This window comes from Sus scrofa, chromosome 6 (assembly GCF_000003025.6).
Source record: "Sus scrofa isolate TJ Tabasco breed Duroc chromosome 6, Sscrofa11.1, whole genome shotgun sequence".
In the NCBI taxonomy this organism is placed as follows: Eukaryota; Metazoa; Chordata; class Mammalia; order Artiodactyla; family Suidae; genus Sus; species Sus scrofa.
The window spans coordinates 75,279,365-75,284,538 of record NC_010448.4 but is presented as its reverse complement, the minus strand read 5'-3'; positions in this window follow the sequence as shown (position 1 = coordinate 75,284,538).

Sequence of the window (5,174 nt, the reverse complement as noted above, 5' to 3'; positions counted from 1 at the left end):
TGTTCCGCCAGGGGTCTCCTGCCTGAAGGGGAGGGAAGGTGAGGAAGTTAACACAAGGTGAGAGCTAAGGTTTCTTCCAAGGTGAAAAAGGTTTATTTGCCTGGGGGGAGCCCCGCTGGTTTTTCAAAGTGACTTTTGATTGTGATGTAACAGTAGCTAAAATTTAACGCTCCCTCCCTAGGTGCCAAACACCATGCAAAGGGCTTTACATCCATAATCTCATTTAATCCCATCAGCAGTCCCGGGAGGGTGAAAACCATTATCATCACTCCCATTGTACAGATGAGGCCTGGAGATGACAAAACTCCCTCAAGACCACGCAGGTGTTAAATGACACAGTCCAAGTCTGCTGGACCCCTCATTCATTCATTCACTCACTCACTCACCCACCAGGTCTGGAGCCAGGGCACCCTCCCACATTGGGGTATCCAGCGTTTCTCCTGCTACGTTGCTCCAAGGCGGGTCTTGAAGAAGGCATAGGAGTCCTCAGCCAGGTGGAAGGGCATCCATGGAGAGGATACAGCTTGGACCCCGGAACGCAGGCATGAAAACAACACGTGGTGCGTTCAAAAAAGAGCAGCTCGACCAGGCTCTGGGGGGAGACACATTTCTCCCCCACCCCTTTATTTTTGGCCTTTTTAGGACCTCACCACGGCATATGGAGGTTCCCAGCCCAGGGGTCGAATCAGAGCTGTAGCTGCCAGCCTACCCCATAGCCACAGCAATGCCAGATCCTTAACCCACTGAGTGAGGCCAGGGATCGAACCTGTGTCCTCATGGATGCTAGTGAGAGTTGTTTCCATGGAGCCACGATGGGAACTCCACTCTCCACTTTTTAGTTCTACCTCTGCCCTGTCCTGGCGGTACAACTTGAGGCAGGAAAGCTCTCCTCTCAGACCCCCACTTTCTTCACCTGCAAAAATGGGGACAGTATTAACTTTTCCTTTTTTTTTCTGCCTGTGCCTGCAGCATGGCCAGGGATCAGACCAGAGCCACAGCAGCGACCCAGTTCATAGCAGGGGCAGCACCTGATCCTTAACCACTAGGCTACCAGGGAACTCCAATTTTTCCTTCCAGGGCCGGAGGAAGATTAAATGACTTCACACAGGTAAAAGTGGCTTGGCAGGAGTTCCCTTTGTGATTCGGTGGTTAACGAAGCCGACTAGGATCCATGAGGTGGCAGGTTCAATCCCTGGCCCCACTCAGTGGGTTAAGGATTTGGCGTTGCTGTGAGCTATACTGTAGGCTGGCAGCTGTAGCTCTGGTTCAGCCCCTAGACTGGAAACTTCCATATGCCTAAGAAAACAAAAAGCAAAAAAAAAAGGGGGGGGCTTGGCATATAGTAGGCCTTTGCAAAATGAATTGAATGAACGGAGGGAACTTATTTAAAGGGTCACCATCAAATGTGAGCATCTATTGAGTGACTACTATGTACAGGGCACTGTTTGAACAAGTCCCAAGATTTGTTCCTTGCCTCGTGGAGCTTACAGTCTAGCTGAGAGATGTTTAGAGGCTCTGAAGACAGGAGAGAGTTGAGCTGGCTGAGACCAGGGTCCTGAGGGACGTGTAATATGGGGGTTCCAGTGTCTCAAGGGAGGGCCTGGTCCCTGGGGGAGACATTAGTCTGGCCTTGAAGACTCTGGCAGCAGAGTGTGGGCGCCTCATTCAGGGCTGGGCCTGACCCCCTGGGTTCTGTAGAATTTAGTGTTTCAAGAGGCCATGGAGGGAGTTCCCTGGTGGTCTAGTGGTGAGAACTCAGTGTGTTCACTCCTGTGGCCTGAGTTCAATCTCTGGCCTGGGAATTGAGATCCTACATCAAGCCACTGCATGCTGAGGCCAAAAAGAAATAAATAAAATTAAAAGAATAATACACGTAGTACATGCTAACCTAAGTAGGATTTTTTAAACGCAGGCCATGGAGAGAGAGGCCTGGGAGGGGGGGTGCCAGATGCAGGCTGCCTGGTCTAATGCCAGCTGTCTTCCAGCTTTTATGAGCAAGTCTGATTCTCTGCAAAAAGGCATAATAACGGTACTCACCTCATGGATGAAACAATTGTTTCAGTGTTTATCTTTGTCATGTAGTTGCCCCCAGACACTAGCCAAGTCCTAGCAAAGGTGGGCACCTGAGCTGGTGGGCTGGAGGGGGCACTGCAGGTGAGGCCCGTGCTGCTACACACGAGAGTGCGCACACACACACACACACACACTCTTAGGCTCCACCTGCCTGTACCGGAAGCTTTGCTAGTTGCAGTGGCACTCAGGCCCTGAGGGCTCTTTGGGGCCTTTATGGGGTAATTCCATCTCCATTAGGGCTTATTATGTCACTATAAATACCACCTTTCTGTGCCGCTTCACCGGACTCACCAAAGAACTTTCCTTCTCAGCATCCAGTCACCCAGAGCGGGAAGGACTCAGGGTCGGACAGGAAAAGAGGAAAGGGTGTGTCCCCAGGTGAGTGACTAAAGATCCAGGAGCTGCCCCCACCCCACACCCTGCTGCCACCTCACACACCACCCTTCCCACAAGCCTCGGCTCAAGTCCCGTGTCATAGATGAGCTGCCCCTAGTTCTGCGCCCTCAGCCCCCGGCTGGACACAAGCTCCAGGCACTCAGCCCACAGCCAGCAGGGTTGACTACACCCCAGCACACGGTTCAACTTGGTGGGACCCCCGTACCAACAACACACGCGACTATCATGCAGCATTGAACTTGCCAACACTCATTAGTTCATACATTCAGCAAAGGTTTGCTGAATACCTACTATGCGTCAGAGGCTGTTTTCTACAAACATTCCTGCCCTCTTGGAGTGTACCTCCTGGGGACACATCCAACATGCAGAGCCTGCAGTGGCATGAAACACGCTTGTACAGACAGTTTACATACAGCACACATGAAATGACACTCACTACACAGTGTCTCTAGCCCACAGGGCCCAATACAACATGTAAAACACTTTTCCAGGAGCTGCCGTTGTGGCTCAGTGGTAACGAACCTGACTAGTATCCACGAGGACGCAGGTTTGATCCCTGGCCTCGTTCGATGGGTTAAGGATCCAGTGTTGCCGTGAGCTGTGATGTAGATTGCAGATGCAGCTTGGATCAGGCATTGCTCTGGCTGTGGCTGTGGCTGTGGCTGTGGCTGTGGCTGGCAGCTGCAGTTTCAATTTGACCCCTAGCCTGGGAACATCTGTATGCTGTGGGTGAGGCCCTAAAAAGACAAAAACAAAACAAAAAACCCCACTTTTTGGAATTCCCATCGTGGCACAGTAGAAATGAATCTGACTAGGAACCATGAGGTCACCGGTTCGATCCCTGGCCTCACTCAGTGGGTTAAGGATCTGGCGTTGCCGTGAGCTGTGGTGAAGTTGCAGACGCGGCTGAGATCTGGTGTTGCTGTGGCTGTGGCGTAGGCAGGTGGCTACAGCTCCGATTCGACCCCTGGCCTGGGAAACTCTATATGCCGCAGGCGCAGCCCTAAAAAGACAGAAAAACCCAATCCACTTTTCCATGCCATGTACTAAACACACATACACACACACACAAACACACACACATACCCCACGTGCCACCCAAGATGCCCTGTGCAGAGGGCCTGCCCCACCTGCCACAGACGCCACTTCCTGCGCTGCACCACATGTCACCACAGTAACAGCTGAGATTTAACAAGCACGTCTGTAGCCGTGGCCTGTGTGGTTAACATGCGTGATCTTATTTGATCTTCACAATAACCCTCTGAAGTGGGTTTATACAGCTTCCAGATGAGCAAACTGAGGCCAAAGAAGTGAAATGTCCAAAAACGCACAGGCTGACTCCACAGCCTAAGTCCTCACCCACTGCCAAGTGTGACACACTCAGTCACACACAAATCCTCTCAGGTCCACACATACTCACACCCCCACACGTCCACATACTCACTCTCATGGACTCTTGCACACTCACATACTCAGAAGACCAAGACTCTCCTGCCATCATCTTGGTCAAAGGCTTTAATTATCCTACCCCAGCACCTGTAATTAACCCTCCCCCCACTTCCAGGGGAGATGTCTGGACCCGCTTCCCAAGGGCAGGCGCCAAGGCCGAGAGGGCAAGATGTCCACTTCTGGCAGGGAGGCCCCGGGTGCCAGAGGGGCCCAGGGTGGCCATTGGGTGGACAGGCCCAGGAGAGTCAAGGAGTGGATGGGGTGAGACAGAGGGAGGTGGGCAGAGGGGGCTGTAGCCTCCCAGGAAATCAGGCCTTCAGCGGCTGCTCCCCCAGGACTGGACTGGCCAAATGGTGATTGGGCAACAGGCAGCCGTGGGTGGCCTGGCAGCCAGACGGGAGAGAGGACACTTCCCATTTGTTTCACTGATGCAGGTTGTGTCCATCAGGAAGGGAGAAGGGCCCACGTCTGAGGAACCTGTGGGGAGAGGCCCCTTGAAGGGGCAGGCTGGGAGACAAGTTTGTCTTCCAAAGTAACAAAACAGCCCCGCTGATTTTGTCATGCTAGGGTTGGGGGAATGGGGTGCTCTGAAGAGCAGCCTCTTGCCCCCCTTTCCCAGCAGGAGCAGTGGCTAAAGCAGAGTCAACCCAGATTCAAATCCTGGCTCTACTACATTTGAGCCTCAGTTTACTCTTCTGTAAAATGGGGATAATGACACCTTCCTCCCAGATGAGAACTAAATGAGATCATGCATTTCTGACTCGTTCTTAGAGGTGGTTGTGCTCAGATTACCGCATACTTAGAGGCTTCTGAGCAGAGACGCTCTCCCTGACCAACAACGGTTTGGTGCCAGGTTCAGAGATCCCAGGAAGGGGGGCATCTGGGTCTATTTTGAAGTTCTCTTCCCAGGCCAGCTGCGGAGCAGGTAGCTGCTTCTTGGCCCCCCAGGCCATCTCAGCTCAAGCCTTCAGGCCAATGTTGAGCTTAGACCCAGAGGGCAAGAGGTAGAGAATGGGAGACGGCTCAGTACAAAACCATCCCTATGTCTGGCCAGAGGAACGCTGCCTCAGAGATCCCGGACTCTCCCTGGTGGCACTGCCGCATTGAGGCGCTCAAACTTGGGAGGACCTGGGGGGCGCCAGCGCGCCCATAGGGCCCCAGGATCTCCCCCCCCCCAAACCCCTTGGGACTTCCCCTCCTTTCTAGACGGGTGCCAGCCGGCCCCTTTAAAGACATTCCTGGGGCGTGGCTTCTTT